This window comes from Anopheles coustani, unplaced genomic scaffold, assembly GCF_943734705.1.
Source record: "Anopheles coustani unplaced genomic scaffold, idAnoCousDA_361_x.2 U_16, whole genome shotgun sequence".
Lineage (NCBI taxonomy): Eukaryota > Metazoa > Arthropoda > Insecta > Diptera > Culicidae > Anopheles > Anopheles coustani.
The window spans coordinates 28,840-46,496 of NW_026525229.1; positions in this window are offsets into that span (position 1 = coordinate 28,840).

Sequence of the window (17,657 nt, forward strand, 5' to 3'; positions counted from 1 at the left end):
TTAAAGTCACTTTTAAGCACCTTCTAAACACCATTTTGCATCGTCTCATTCTCTTTAAAGTCACTTTAAGCACCTTCTTAACCTCAGTTTGCATCGTCTCATTCTCTTTAAAGTCACTTTAAGCACCATCTTAACACCATTTTGCATCGTCTCATTCTCTTTAAAGTCACTTTAAGCACCTTCTTAACCTCATTTTGCATCGTCTCATTCTCTTTAAAGTCACTTTAAGCACCTTCTAAACACCATTTTTGCATCGTCTCATTCTCTTTAAAGTCACTTTAAGCACCTTCTAAACCTCATTTTGCATCGTCTCATTCTCTTTAAAGTCACTTTAAGCACCTTCTAACCTCATTTTGCATCGTCTCATTCTCTTTAAAGTCACTTTAAGCACCTTCTTAACACCATTTTGCATCGTCTCATTCTCTTTAAAGTCACTTTAAGCACCTTGTAAACACCATTTTGCATCGTCTCATTCTCTTAAAGTCACTTTAAGCACCTTCTAAACACCATTTTGCATCGTCTCATTCTCTTTAAAGTCACTTTAAGCACCTTCTAAACACCATTTTGCATCGTCTCATTCTCTTTAAAGTCACTTTAAGCACCTTTAAAACCTCATTTTGCATCGTCTCATTCTCTTTAAAGTCACTTTAAGCACCTTCTAAACACCATTTTGCATCGTCTCATTCTCTTTAAAGTCACTTTAAGCACCTTCTAAACACCATTTTGCATCGTCTCATTCTCTTTAAAGTCACTTTAAGCACCTTCTAAACCTCATTTTGCATCGTCTCATTCTCTTTAAATTCACTTTAAGCACCTTCTAAACACCATTTTGCATCGTCTCATTCTCTTTAAAGTCACTTTAAGCACCTTCTTAACCTCATTTTGCATCGTCTCATTCTCTTTAAAGTCACTTTAAGCACCTTCTTAGCCTCATTTTGCATCGTCTCATTCTCTTTAAAGTCACTTTAAGCACCTTCTAAACGCCATTTTGCATCGTCTCATTCTCTTTAAAGTCACTTTAAGCACCTTCTAAACACCATTTTGCATCGTCTCATTCTCTTTAAAGTCACTTTAAGCACCTTTTAAACACCATTTTGCATCGTCTCATTCTCTTTAAAGTCACTTTAAGCACCTTCTAAACACCATTTTGCATCGTCTCATTCTCTTTAAAGTCACTTTAAGCACCTTCTAAACACCATTTTGCATCGTCTCATTCTCTTTAAAGTCACTTTAAGCACCTTCTAAACACCATTTTGCATCGTCTCATTCTCTTTAAAGTCACTTTAAGCACCTTCTAAACACCATTTTGCATCGTCTCATTCTCTTTAAAGTCACTTTAAGCACCTTCTAAACACCATTTTGCATCGTGTCATTCTCTTTAAAGTCACTTTAAGGACCTTCTTAACCTCATTTTGCATCGTCTCATTCTCTTTAAAGTCACTTTAAGCACCTTCTAAACACCATTTTGCATCGTCTCATTCTCTTTAAAGTCACTTTAAGCACCTTCTAAACACCATTTTGCATCGTCTCATTCTCTTTAAAGTCACTTTAAGCACCTTCTAAACCTCATTTTGCATCGTCTCATTCTCTTTAAAGTCACTTAAAGCACCTTCTAAACCTCATTTTGCATCGTCTCATTCTCTTTAAAGTCACTTTAAGCACCTTCTTAACCTCATTTTGCATCGTCTCATTCTCTTTAAAGTCACTTTAAGCACCTTCTAAACACCATTTTGCATCGTCTCATTCTCTTTAAAGTCACTTTAAGCACCTTCTAAACACCATTTTGCATCGTCTCATTCTCTTTAAAGTCACTTTAAGCACCTTCTAAACCTCATTTTGCATCGTCTCATTCTCTTTAAAGTCACTTAAAGCACCTTCTAAACCTCATTTTGCATCGTCTCATTCTCTTTAAAGTCACTTTAAGCACCTTTAAAACCTCATTTTGCATCGTCTCATTCTCTTTAAAGTCACTTTAAGCACCTTCTAAACCTCATTTTGCATCGTCTCATTCTCTTTAAAGTCACTTTAAGCACCTTATAAACACCATTTTGCATCGTCTCATTCTCTTTAAAGTCACTTTAAGCACCTTCTAAACCTCATTTTGCATCGTCTCATTCTCTTTAAAGTCACTTTAAGCACCTTCTAAACACCATTTTGCATCGTCTCATTCTCTTTAAAGTCACTTTAAGCACCTTCTAAACACCATTTTGCATCGTCTCATTCTCTTTAAAGTCACTTTAAGCACCTTCTAAACACCATTTTGCATCGTCTCATTCTCTTTAAAGTCACTTAAAGCACCTTCTAAACCTCATTTTGCATCGTCTCATTCTCTTTAAAGTCACTTTAAGCACCTTCTTAACCTCATTTTGCATCGTCTCATTCTCTTTAAAGTCACTTTAAGCACCTTCTAAACACCATTTTGCATCGTCTCATTCTCTTTAAAGTCACTTTAAGCACCTTCTAAACACCATTTTGCATCGTCTCATTCTCTTTAAAGTCACTTTAAGCACCTTCTAAACACCATTTTGCATCGTCTCATTCTCTTTAAAGTCACTTTAAGCACCTTCTAAACCTCATTTTGCATCGTCTCATTCTCTTTAAAGTCACTTAAAGCACCTTCTAAACACCATTTTGCATCGTCTCATTCTCTTTAAAGTCACTTTAAGCACCTTTAAAACCTCATTTTGCATCGTCTCATTCTCTTTAAAGTCACTTTAAGCACCTTCTAAACACCATTTTGCATCGCCTCATTCTCTTTAAAGTCACTTTAAGCACCTTCTAAACCTCATTTTGCATCGTCTCATTCTCTTTAAAGTCACTTTAAGCACCTTCTAAACACCATTTTGCATCGCCTCATTCTCTTTAAAGTCACTTTAAGCACCTTCTAAACACCATTTTGCATCGTCTCATTCTCTTTAAAGTCACTTTAAGCACCTTCTAAACACCATTTTGCATCGTCTCATTCTCTTTAAAGTCACTTTAAGCACCTTCTAAACCTCATTTTGCATCGTCTCATTCTCTTTAAAGTCACTTTAAGCACCTTCTAAACACCATTTTGCATCGCCTCATTCTCTTTAAAGTCACTTTAAGCACCTTCTAAACACCATTTTGCATCGTCTCATTCTCTTTAAAGTCACTTTAAGCACCTTCTAAACACCATTTTGCATCGTCTCATTCTCTTTAAAGTCACCTTCTAAACACCATTTTGCATCGTCTCATTCTCTTTAAAGTCACTTTAAGCACCTTCTAAACACCATTTTGCATCGTCTCATTCTCTTTAAAGTCACTTTAAGCACCTTCTAAACACCAGTTTGCTTCGTCTCATTCTCTTTAAAGTCACTTTAAGCACCTTCTAAACACCATTTTGCATCGTCTCATTCTCTTTAAAGTCACTTTAAGCACCTTCTAAACACCATTTTGCATCGTCTCATTCTCTTTAAAGTCACTTTAAGCACCTTCTAAACACCATTTTGCATCGTCTCATTCTCTTTAAAGTCACTTTAAGCACCTTCTAAACGCCATTTTGCATCGTCTCATTCTCTTTAAAGTCACTTTAAGCACCTTCTAAACCTCATTTTGCATCGTCTCATTCTCTTTAAAGTCACTTTAAGCACCTTCTAAACCTCATTTTGCATCGTCTCATTCTCTTTAAAGTCACTTTAAGCACCTTCTAAACACCATTTTGCATCGTCTCATTCTCTTTAAAGTCACTTTAAGCACCTTCTAAACACCATTTTGCATCGTCTCATTCTCTTTAAAGTCACTTTAAGCACCTTCTAAACACCATTTTGCATCGTCTCATTCTCTTTCAAGTCACTTTAAGCACCTTCTAAACACCATTTTGCATCGTCTCATTCTCTTTCAAGTCACTTTAAGCACCTTCTAAACACCATTTTGCATCGTCTCATTCTCTTTAAAGTCACTTTAAGCACCTTCTAAACACCATTTTGCATCGTCTCATTCTCTTTAAAGTCACTTTAAGCACCTTCTAAACACCATTTTGCATCGTCTCATTCTCTTTAAAGTCACTTTAAGCACCTTCTAAACACCATTTTGCATCGTCTCATTCTCTTTAAAGTCACTTTAAGCACCTTCTAAACACCATTTTGCATCGTCTCATTCTCTTTAAAGTCACTTTAAGCACCTTCTAAACCTCATTTTGCATCGTCTCATTCTCTTTAAAGTCACTTTAAGCACCTTCTAAACACCATTTTGCATCGTCTCATTCTCTTTAAAGTCACTTTAAACACCTTCTAAACACCATTTTGCATCGTCTCATTCTCTTTAAAGTCACTTTAAGCACCTTCTTAACCTCATTTTGCATCGTCTCATTCTCTTTAAAGTCACTTTAAGCACCTTTAAAACCTCATTTTGCATCGTCTCATTCTCTTTAAAGTCACTTTAAGCACCTTCTAAACACCATTTTGCATCGTCTCATTCTCTTTAAAGTCACTTTAAGCACCTTCTAAACACCATTTTGCATCGTCTCATTCTCTTTAAAGTCACTTTAAGCACCTTCTAAACACCATTTTGCATCGTCTCATTCTCTTTAAAGTCACTTTAAGCACCTTCTTAACCTCATTTTGCATCGTCTCATTCTCTTTAAAGTCACTTTAAGCACCTTCTTAACACCATTTTGCATCGTCTCATTCTCTTTAAAGTCACTTTAAGCACCTTCTAAACACCATTTTGCATCGTCTCATTCTCTTTAAAGTCACTTTAAGCACCTTCTAAACGCCATTTTGCATCGTCTCATTCTCTTTAAAGTCACTTTAAGCACCTTCTAAACACCATTTTGCATCGTCTCATTCTCTTTAAAGTCACTTTAAGCACCTTCTTAACCTCATTTTGCATCGTCTCATTCTCTTTAAAGTCACTTTAAGCACCTTCTTAACACCATTTTGCATCGTCTCATTCTCTTTAAAGTCACTTTAAGCACCTTCTAAACACCATTTTGCATCGTCTCATTCTCTTTAAAGTCACTTTAAGCACCTTCTAAACACCATTTTGCATCGTCTCATTCTCTTTAAAGTCACTTTAAGCACCTTCTAAACACCATTTTGCATCGTCTCATTCTCTTTAAAGTCACTTTAAGCACCTTTAAAACCTCATTTTGCATCGTCTCATTCTCTTTAAAGTCACTTTAAGTACCTTCTAAACACCATTTTGCATCGTCTCATTCTCTTTAAAGTCACTTTAAGCACCTTCTAAACACCATTTTGCATCGTCTCATTCTCTTTAAAGTCACTTTAAGCACCTTCTAAACCTCATTTTGCATCGTCTCATTCTCTTTAAAGTCACTTTAAGCACCTTCTAAACACCATTTTGCATCGTCTTATTCTCTTTAAAGTCACTTTAAGCACCTTCTAAACACCATTTTGCATCGTCTCATTCTCTTTAAAGTCACTTTAAGCACCTTCTAAACACCATTTTGCATCGTCTCATTCTCTTTAAAGTCACTTTAAGCACCTTCTAAACACCATTTTGCATCGTCTCATTCTCTTTAAAGTCACTTTAAGCACCTTCTAAACACCATTTTGCATCGTCTCATTCTCTTTAAAGTCACTTTAAGCACCTTCTAAACACCATTTTGCATCGTCTCATTCTCTTTAAAGTCACTTTAAGCACCTTCTAAACACCATTTTGCATCGTCTCATTCTCTTTAAAGTCACTTTAAGCACCTTCTAAACACCATTTTGCATCGTCTCATTCTCTTTAAAGTCACTTTAAGCACCTTCTAAACACCATTTTGCTTCGTCTCATTCACTTTAAAGTCACTTTAAGCACCTTCTAAACACCATTTTGCATCGTCTCATTCTCTTTAAAGTCACTTTAAGCACCTTTAAAACCTCATTTTGCATCGTCTCATTCTCTTTAAAGTCACTTTAAGTACCTTCTAAACACCATTTTGCATCGTCTCATTCTCTTTAAAGTCACTTTAAGCACCTTCTAAACACCATTTTGCATCGTCTCATTCTCTTTAAAGTCACTTTAAGCACCTTCTAAACACCATTTTGCATCGTCTCATTCTCTTTAAAGTCACTTTAAGCACCTTCTAAACACCATTTTGCATCGTCTCATTCTCTTTCAAGTCACTTTAAGCACCTTCTAAACACCATTTTGCATCGTCTCATTCTCTTTAAAGTCACTTTAAGCACCTTCTAAACACCATTTTGCATCGTCTCATTCTCTTTAAAGTCACTTTAAGCACCTTCTAAACACCATTTTGCATCGTCTCATTCTCTTTAAAGTCACTTTAAGCACCTTCTAAACCTCATTTTGCATCGTCTCATTCTCTTTAAAGTCACTTTAAGCACCTTCTAAACACCATTTTGCATCGTCTCATTCTCTTTAAAGTCACTTTAAGCACCTTCTAAACCTCATTTTGCATCGTCTCATTCTCTTTAAAGTCACCTTAAGCACCTTCTAAACACCATTTTGCATCGTCTCATTCTCTTTAAAGTCACCTTAAGCACCTTCTAAACACCATTTTGCATCGTCTCATTCTCTTTAAAGTCACTTTAAGCACCTTCTAAACCTCATTTTGCATCGTCTCATTCTCTTTAAAGTCACTTTAAGCACCTTCTAAACCTCATTTTGCATCGTCTCATTCTCTTTAAAGTCACCTTAAGCACCTTCTAAACCTCATTTTGCATCGTCTCATTCTCTTTAAAGTCACTTTAAGCACCTTCTAAACCTCATTTTGCATCGTCTCATTCTCTTTAAAGTCACTTTAAGCACCTTCTAAACCTCATTTTGCATCGTCTCATTCTCTTTAAAGTCACTTTAAGCACCTTCTAAACCTCATTTTGCATCGTCTCATTCTCTTTAAAGTCACTTTAAGCACCTTCTAAACACCATTTTGCATCGTCTCATTCTCTTTAAAGTCACTTTAAGCACCTTCTAAACCTCATTTTGCATCGTCTCATTCTCTTTAAAGTCACTTTAAGCACCTTCTAAACACCATTTTGCATCGTCTCATTCTCTTTAAAGTCACTTTAAGCACCTTCTAAACACCATTTTGCATCGTCTCATTCTCTTTAAAGTCACTTTAAGCACCTTCTAAACACCATTTTGCATCGTCTCATTCTCTTTCAAGTCACTTTAAGCACCTTCTAAACACCATTTTGCATCGTCTCATTCTCTTTAAAGTCACTTTAAGCACCTTCTAAACACCATTTTGCATCGTCTCATTCTCTTTAAAGTCACTTTAAGCACCTTCTAAACACCATTTTGCATCGTCTCATTCTCTTTAAAGTCACTTTAAGCACCTTCTAACACCATTTTGCATCGTCTCATTCTCTTTAAAGTCACTTTAAGCACCTTCTAAACACCATTTTGCATCGTCTCATTCTCTTTAAAGTCACTTTAAGCACCTTCTAAACCTCATTTTGCATCGTCTCATTCTCTTTAAAGTCACTTTAAGCACCTTCTAAACCTCATTTTGCATCGTCTCATTCTCTTTAAAGTCACCTTAAGCACCTTCTAAACCTCATTTTGCATCGTCTCATTCTCTTTAAAGTCACCTTAAGCACCTTCTAAACCTCATTTTGCATCGTCTCATTCTCTTTAAAGTCACTTTAAGCACCTTCTAAACACCATTTTGCATCGTCTCATTCTCTTTAAAGTCACTTTAAGCACCTTCTAAACCTCATTTTGCATCGTCCTCATTCTCTTTAAAGTCACCTTAAGCACCTTCTAAACACCATTTTGCATCGTCTCATTCTCTTTAAAGTCACTTTAAGCACCTTCTAAACACCATTTTGCATCGTCTCATTCTCTTTAAAGTCACCTTAAGCACCTTCTAAACACCATTTTGCATCGTCTCATTCTCTTTAAAGTCACTTTAAGCACCTTCTAAACCTCATTTTGCATCGTCTCATTCTCTTAAAGTCACCTTAAGCACCTTCTAAACACCATTTTGCATCGTCTCATTCTCTTTAAAGTCACTTTAAGCACCTTCTAAACCTCATTTTGCATCGTCTCATTCTCTTTAAAGTCACTTTAAGCACCTTCTAAACCTCATTTTGCATCGTCTCATTCTCTTTAAAGTCACTTTAAGCACCTTCTAAACCTCATTTTGCATCGTCTCATTCTCTTTAAAGTCACTTTAAGCACCTTCTAAACCTCATTTTGCATCGTCTCATTCTCTTTAAAGTCACTTTAAGCACCTTCTAAACACCATTTTGCATCGTCTCATTCTCTTTAAAGTCACATTAAGCACCTTCTAAACCTCATTTTGCATCGTCTCATTCTCTTTAAAGTCACCTTAAGCACCTTCTAAACACCATTTTGCATCGTCTCATTCTCTTTAAAGTCACTTTAAGCACCTTCTAAACACCATTTTGCATCGTCTCATTCTCTTTAAAGTCACTTTAAGCACCTTCTAAACACCATTTTGCATCGTCTCATTCTCTTTAAAGTCACTTTAAGCACCTTCTAAACCTCATTTTGCATCGTCTCATTCTCTTTAAAGTCACCTTAAGCACCTTCTAAACACCATTTTGCATCGTCTCATTCTCTTTAAAGTCACTTTAAGCACCTTCTAAACCTCATTTTGCATCGCCTCATTCTCTTTAAAGTCACTTTAAGCACCTTCTAAACACCATTTTGCATCGTCTCATTCTCTTTAAAGTCACCTTAAGCACCTTCTAAACCTCATTTTGCATCGTCTCATTCTCTTTAAAGTCACTTTAAGCACCTTCTAAACACCATTTTGCATCGTCTCATTCTCTTTAAAGTCACCTTAAGCACCTTCTAAACACCATTTTGCATCGTCTCATTCTCTTTAAAGTCACTTTAAGCACCTTCTAAACCTCATTTTGCATCGTCTCATTCTCTTTAAAGTCACTTTAAGCACCTTCTAAACACCATTTTGCCTCGTCTCATTCTCTTTAAAGTCACCTTAAGCACCTTCTAAACACCATTTTGCATCGTCTCATTCTCTTTAAAGTCACTTTAAGCACCTTCTAAACACCATTTTGCATCGTCTCATTCTCTTTAAAGTCACCTTAAGCACCTTCTAAACACCATTTTGCATCGTCTCATTCTCTTTAAAGTCACTTTAAGCACCTTCTAAACCTCATTTTGCATCGTCTCATTCTCTTTAAAGTCATCTTAAGCACCTTCTAAACCTCATTTTGCATCGTCTCATTCTCTTTAAAGTCACTTTAAGCACCTTCTAAACCTCATTTTGCATCGTCTCATTCTCTTTAAAGTCACTTTAAGCACCTTCTAAACCTCATTTTGCATCGTCTCATTCTCTTTAAAGTCACTTTAAGCACCTTCTAAACCTCATTTTGCATCGTCTCATTCTCTTTAAAGTCACTTTTAGCACCTTCTAAACACCATTTTGCATCGTCTCATTCTCTTTAAAGTCACTTTAAGCACCTTCTAAACACCATTTTGCATCGTCTCATTCTCTTTAAAGTCACCTTAAGCACCTTCTAAACACCATTTTGCATCGTCTCATTCTCTTTAAAGTCACTTTAAGCACCTTCTAAACACCATTTTGCATCGTCTCATTCTCTTTAAAGTCACTTTAAGCACCTTCTAAACCTCATTTTGCATCGTCTCATTCTCTTTAAAGTCACCTTAAGCACCTTCTAAACACCATTTTGCATCGTCTCATTCTCTTTAAAGTCACTTTAAGCACCTTCTAAACCTCATTTTGCATCGTCTCATTCTCTTTAAAGTCACCTTAAGCACCTTCTAAACCTCATTTTGCATCGTCTCATTCTCTTTAAAGTCACTTTAAGCACCTTCTAAACACCATTTTGCATCGTCTCATTCTCTTTAAAGTCACTTTAAGCACCTTCTAAACACCATTTTGCATCGTCTCATTCTCTTTAAAGTCACCTTAAGCACCTTCTAAACACCATTTTGCATCGTCTCATTCTCTTTAAAGTCACTTTAAGCACCTTCTAAACACCATTTTGCATCGTCTCATTCTCTTTAAAGTCACTTTAAGCACCTTCTAAACACCATTTTGCATCGTCTCATTCTCTTTAAAGTCACTTTAAGCACCTTCTAAACCTCATTTTGCATCGTCTCATTCTCTTTAAAGTCACTTTAAGCACCTTCTAAACCTCATTTTGCATCGTCTCATTCTCTTTAAAGTCACTTTAAGCACCTTCTAAACCTCATTTTGCATCGTCTCATTCTCTTTAAAGTCACTTTAAGCACCTTCTAAACACCATTTTGCATCGTCTCATTCTCTTTAAAGTCACTTTAAGCACCTTCTAAACCTCATTTTGCATCGTCTCATTCTCTTTAAAGTCACCTTAAGCACCTTCTAAACACCATTTTGCATCGTCTCATTCTCTTTAAAGTCACTTTAAGCACCTTCTAAACCTCATTTTGCATCGTCTCATTCTCTTTACAGTCACTTTAAGCACCTTCTAAACACCATTTTGCATCGTCTCATTCTCTTTAAAGTCACTTTAAGCACCTTCTAAACACCATTTTGCATCGTCTCATTCTCTTTAAAGTCACTTTAAGCACCTTCTAAACACCATTTTGCATCGTCTCATTCTCTTTAAAGTCACTTTAAGCACCTTCTAAACACCATTTTGCATCGTCTCATTCTCTTTAAAGTCACTTTAAGCACCTTCTAAACCTCATTTTGCATCGTCTCATTCTCTTTAAAGTCACTTTAAAGCACCTTCTAAACCTCATTTTGCATCGTCTCATTCTCTTTAAAGTCACTTTAAGCACCTTCTAAACCTCATTTTGCATCGTCTCATTCTCTTTAAAGTCACCTTAAGCACCTTCTAAACACCATTTTGCATCGTCTCATTCTCTTTAAAGTCACTTTAAGCACCTTCTAAACCTCATTTTGCATCGTCTCATTCTCTTTAAAGTCACTTTAAGCACCTTCTAAACCTCATTTTGCATCGTCTCATTCTCTTTAAAGTCACCTTAAGCACCTTCTAAACACCATTTTGCATCGTCTCATTCTCTTTAAAGTCACTTTAAGCACCTTCTAACCCTCATTTTGCATCGTCTCATTCTCTTTAAAGTCACCTTAAGCACCTTCTAAACACCATTTTGCATCGTCTCATTCTCTTTAAAGTCACTTTAAGCACCTTCTAAACCTCATTTTGCATCGTCTCATTCTCTTTAAAGTCACTTTAAGCACCTTCTAAACCTCATTTTGCATCGTCTCATTCTCTTTAAAGTCACCTTAAGCACCTTCTAAACACCATTTTGCATCGTCTCATTCTCTTTAAAGTCACTTTAAGCACCTTCTAAACACCATTTTGCATCGTCTCATTCTCTTTAAAGTCACTTTAAGCACCTTCTAAACACCATTTTGCATCGTCTCATTCTCTTTAAAGTCACTTTAAGCACCTTCTAAACACCATTTTGCATCGTCTCATTCTCTTTAAAGTCACTTAAGCACCTTCTAAACCTCATTTTGCATCGTCTCATTCTCTTTAAAGTCACTTTAAGCACCTTCTAAACCTCATTTTGCATCGTCTCATTCTCTTTAAAGTCACCTTAAGCACCTTCTAAACACCATTTTGCATCGTCTCATTCTCTTTAAAGTCACTTTAAGCACCTTCTAAACCTCATTTTGCATCGTCTCATTCTCTTTAAAGTCACTTTAAGCACCTTCTAAACCTCATTTTGCATCGTCTCATTCTCTTTAAAGTCACCTTAAGCACCTTCTAAACCTCATTTTGCATCGTCTCATTCTCTTTAAAGTCACTTTAAGCACCTTCTAAACCTCATTTTGCATCGTCTCATTCTCGTTAAAGTCACCTTAAGCACCTTCTAAACACCATTTTGCATCGTCTCATTCTCTTTAAAGTCACCTTAAGCACCTTCTAAACACCATTTTGCATCGTCTCATTCTCTTTAAAGTCACTTTAAGCACCTTCTAAACCTCATTTTGCATCGTCTCATTCTCTTTAAAGTCACTTTAAGCACCTTCTAAACCTCATTTTGCATCGTCTCATTCTCTTTAAAGTCACCTTAAGCACCTTCTAAACCTAATTTTGCATCGTCTCATTCTCTTTAAAGTCACTTTAAGCACCTTCTAAACCTCATTTTGCATCGTCTCATTCTCTTTAAAGTCACTTTAAGCACCTTCTAAACCTCATTTTGCATCGTCTCATTCTCTTTAAAGTCACTTTAAGCACCTTCTAAACACCATTTTGCATCGTCTCATTCTCTTTAAAGTCACCTTAAGCACCTTCTTAACCTCATTTTGCATCGTCTCATTCTCTTTAAAGTCACTTTAAGCACCTTCTAAACCTCATTTTGCATCGTCTCATTCTCTTTGAAGTCACCTTAAGCACCTTCTAAACCTCATTTTGCATCGTCTCATTCTCTTTAAAGTCACCTTAAGCACCTTCTAAACACCATTTTGCATCGTCTCATTCTCTTTAAAGTCACTTTAAGCACCTTCTAAACCTCATTTTGCATCGTCTCATTCTCTTTAAAGTCACCTTAAGCACCTTCTAAACCTCATTTTGCATCGTCTCATTCTCTTTAAAGTCACCTTAAGCACCTTCTAAACCTCATTTTGCATCGTCTCATTCTCTTTAAAGTCACTTTAAGCACCTTCTAAACACCATTTTGCATCGTCTCATTCTCTTTAAAGTCACTTTAAGCACCTTCTAAACACCATTTTGCATCGTCTCATTCTCTTTAAAGTCACTTTAAGCACCTTCTAAACCTCATTTTGCATCGTCTCATTCTCTTTAAAGTCACTTTAAGCACCTTCTAAACACCATTTTGCATCGTCTCATTCTCTTTAAAGTCACTTTAAGCACCTTCTAAACCTCATTTTGCATCGTCTCATTCTCTTTAAAGTCACTTTAAGCACCTTCTAAACACCATTTTGCATCGTCTCATTCTCTTTAAAGTCACTTTAAGCACCTTCTAAACACCATTTTGCATCGTCTCATTCTCTTTAAAGTCACTTTAAGCACCTTCTAAACCTCATTTTGCATCGTCTCATTCTCTTTAAAGTCACCTTAAGCACCTTCTAAACCTCATTTTGCATCGTCTCATTCTCTTTAAAGTCACTTTAAGCACCTTCTAAACACCATTTTGCATCGTCTCATTCTCTTTAAAGTCACTTTAAGCACCTTCTAAACCTCATTTTGCATCGTCTCATTCTCTTTAAAGTCACCTTAAGCACCTTCTAAACCTCATTTTGCATCGTCTCATTCTCTTTAAAGTCACTTTAAGCACCTTCTAAACCTCATTTTGCATCGTCTCATTCTCTTTAAAGTCACTTTAAGCACCTTCTAAACCTCATTTTGCATCGTCTCATTCTCTTTAAAGTCACCTTAAGCACCTTCTAAACCTCATTTTGCATCGTCTCATTCTCTTTAAAGTCACCTTAAGCACCTTCTAAACCTCATTTTGCATCGTCTCATTCTCTTTAAAGTCACCTTAAGCACCTTCTAAACACCATTTTGCATCGTCTCATTCTCTTTAAAGTCACTTTAAGCACCTTCTAAACCTCATTTTGCATCGTCTCATTCTCTTTAAAGTCACCTTAAGCACCTTCTAAACACCATTTTGCATCGTCTCATTCTCTTTAAAGTCACTTTAAGCACCTTCTAAACCTCATTTTGCATCGTCTCATTCTCTTTAAAGTCACTTTAAGCACCTTCTAAACCTCATTTTGCATCGTCTCATTCTCTTTAAAGTCACCTTAAGCACCTTCTAAACACCATTTTGCATCGTCTCATTCTCTTTAAAGTCACTTTAAGCACCTTCTAAACCTCATTTTGCATCGTCTCATTCTCTTTAAAGTCACCTTAAGCACCTTCTAAACCTCATTTTGCATCGTCTCATTCTCTTTAAAGTCACTTTAAGCACCTTCTAAACCTCATTTTGCATCGTCTCATTCTCTTTAAAGTCACTTTAAGCACCTTCTAAACCTCATTTTGCATCGTCTCATTCTCTTTAAAGTCACTTTAAGCACCTTCTAAACACCATTTTGCATCGTCTCATTCTCTTTAAAGTCACCTTAAGCACCTTCTAAACACCATTTTGCATCGTCTCATTCTCTTTAAAGTCACTTTAAGCACCTTCTAAACCTCATTTTGCATCGTCTCATTCTCTTTAAAGTCACCTTAAGCACCTTCTAAACCTCATTTTGCATCGTCTCATTCTCTTTAAAGTCACTTTAAGCACCTTCTAAACACCATTTTGCATCGTCTCATTCTCTTTAAAGTCACTTTAAGCACCTTCTAAACACCATTTTGCATCGTCTCATTCTCTTTAAAGTCACTTTAAGCACCTTCTAAACCTCATTTTGCATCGTCTCATTCTCTTTAAAGTCACCTTAAGCACCTTCTAAACCTCATTTTGCATCGTCTCATTCTCTTTAAAGTCACTTTAAGCACCTTCTAAACACCATTTTGCATCGTCTCATTCTCTTTAAAGTCACTTTAAGCACCTTCTAAACACCATTTTGCATCGTCTCATTCTCTTTAAAGTCACCTTAAGCACCTTCTAAACACCATTTTGCATCGTCTCATTCTCTTTAAAGTCACTTTAAGCACCTTCTAAACCTCATTTTGCATCGTCTCATTCTCTTTAAAGTCACTTTAAGCACCTTCTAAACCTCATTTTGCATCGTCTCATTCTCTTTAAAGTCACCTTAAGCACCTTCTAAACACCATTTTGCATCGTCTCATTCTCTTTAAAGTCACTTTAAGCACCTTCTAAACCTCATTTTGCATCGTCTCATTCTCTTTAAAGTCACTTTAAGCACCTTCTAAACCTCATTTTGCATCGTCTCATTCTCTTTAAAGTCACCTTAAGCACCTTCTAAACACCATTTTGCATCGTCTCATTCTCTTTAAAGTCACTTTAAGCACCTTCTAAACCTCATTTTGCATCGTCTCATTCTCTTTAAAGTCACCTTAAGCACCTTCTAAACCTCATTTTGCATCGTCTCATTCTCTTTAAAGTCACTTTAAGCACCTTCTAAACCTCATTTTGCATCGTCTCATTCTCTTTAAAGTCACCTTAAGCACCTTCTAAACACCATTTTGCATCGTCTCATTCTCTTTAAAGTCACTTTAAGCACCTTCTAAACCTCATTTTGCATCGTCTCATTCTCTTTAAAGTCACCTTAAGCACCTTCTAAACACCATTTTGCATCGTCTCATTCTCTTTAAAGTCACTTTAAGCACCTTCTAAACCTCATTTTGCATCGTCTCATTCTCTTTAAAGTCACTTTAAGCACCTTCTAAACCTCATTTTGCATCGTCTCATTCTCTTTAAAGTCACCTTAAGCACCTTCTAAACCTCATTTTGCATCGTCTCATTCTCTTTAAAGTCACTTTAAGCACCTACTAAACCTCATTTTGCATCGTCTCATTCTCTTTAAAGTCACCTTAAGCACCTTCTAAACCTCATTTTGCATCGTCTCATTCTCTTTAAAGTCACCTTAAGCACCTTCTAAACCTCATTTTGCATCGTCTCATTCTCTTTAAAGTCACCTTAAGCACCTTCTAAACACCATTTTGCATCGTCTCATTCTCTTTAAAGTCACTTTAAGCACCTTCTAAACCTCATTTTGCATCGTCTCATTCTCTTTAAAGTCACCTTAAGCACCTTCTAAACACCATTTTGCATCGTCTCATTCTCTTTAAAGTCACTTTAAGCACCTTCTAAACCTCATTTTGCATCGTCTCATTCTCTTTAAAGTCACTTTAAGCACCTTCTAAACCTCATTTTGCATCGTCTCATTCTCTTTAAAGTCACCTTAAGCACCTTCTAAACACCATTTTGCATCGTCTCATTCTCTTTAAAGTCACTTTAAGCACCTTCTAAACCTCATTTTGCATCGTCTCATTCTCTTTAAAGTCACCTTAAGCACCTTCTAAACCTCATTTTGCATCGTCTCATTCTCTTTAAAGTCACTTTAAGCACCTTCTAAACCTCATTTTGCATCGTCTCATTCTCTTTAAAGTCACTTTAAGCACCTTCTAAACCTCATTTTGCATCGTCTCATTCTCTTTAAAGTCACTTTAAGCACCTTCTAAACACCATTCTCTTTAAAGTCACTTTAAGCACCTTCTAAACCTCATTTTGCATCGTCTCATTCTCTTTAAAGTCACTTTAAGCACCTTCTAAACCTCATTTTGCATCGTCTCATTCTCTTTAAAGTCACCTTAAGCACCTTCTAAACACCATTTTGCATCGTCTCATTCTCTTTAAAGTCACTTTAAGCACCTTCTAAACCTCATTTTGCATCGTCTCATTCTCTTTAAAGTCACCTTAAGCACCTTCTAAACACCATTTTGCATCGTCTCATTCTCTTTAAAGTCACTTTAAGCACCTTCTAAACCTCATTTTGCATCGTCTCATTCTCTTTAAAGTCACCTTAAGCACCTTCTAAACACCATTTTGCATCGTCTCATTCTCTTTAAAGTCACTTTAAGCACCTTCTAAACCTCATTTTGCATCGTCTCATTCTCTTTAAAGTCACTTTAAGCACCTTCTAAACCTCATTTTGCATCGTCTCATTCTCTTTAAAGTCACTTTAAGCACCTTCTAAACCTCATTTTGCATCGTCTCATTCTCTTTAAAGTCACCTTAAGCACCTTCTAAACACCATTTTGCATCGTCTCATTCTCTTTAAAGTCACTTTAAGCACCTTCTAAACCTCATTTTGCATCGTCTCATTCTCTTTAAAGTCACTTTAAGCACCTTCTAAACCTCATTTTGCATCGTCTCATTCTCTTTAAAGTCACTTTAAGCACCTTCTAAACCTCATTTTGCATCGTCTCATTCTCTTTAAAGTCACTTTAAGCACCTTCTAAACACCATTTTGCATCGTCTCATTCTCTTTAAAGTCACCTTAAGCACCTTCTAAACCTCATTTTGCATCGTCTCATTCTCTTTAAAGTCACCTTAAGCACCTTCTAAACACCATTTTGCATCGTCTCATTCTCTTTAAAGTCACTTTAAGCACCTTCTAAACACCATTTTGCATCGTCTCATTCTCTTTAAAGTCACCTTAAGCACCTTCTAAACCTCATTTTGCATCGTCTCATTCTCTTTAAAGTCACTTTAAGCACCTTCTAAACACCATTTTGCATCGTCTCATTCTCTTTAAAGTCACTTTAAGCACCTTCTAAACCTCATTTTGCATCGTCTCATTCTCTTTAAAGTCACTGTAGGGTACGGCCTACTCCGGAACTTGTTACTCAACAGGTGGATAGAGAAAAGAAGAAAATGGTTTCAAAAATGTGGGTTTGTCCAACGGTACCAGAAACGCAATATAGTGTCCACAGATCGCTACCCGCCAGGGACTTTCTGTGGATTATAATGCTAAGTATGTTGGGGACAGAGCCTAACAAACACCAGTGGGTTTTTCTCAAGTTGGGTTTATTTGATTTTCTGAACGCCTTTAGTTACGTCACAAATGTTGTGTTAGCGATGTCTAAGACCGGTGACACTGTTATCAATTAACCGTTATTTTTGAACAGCAGGTTATCATAAACTGGTACTTGTAGGGTTTCGTTAAATTCAAAATTCCTAACTGTTCAGAACCTTGTAGAGTTCTGTGGCCTACCTTTAGGCGTCGCAATATCGTACATTCTGCCACCTTAAAATTGAATAATTTTAACTGTTTGCTTTTGGTAATACACACAGCTTTACCAATGGCCTAGTCA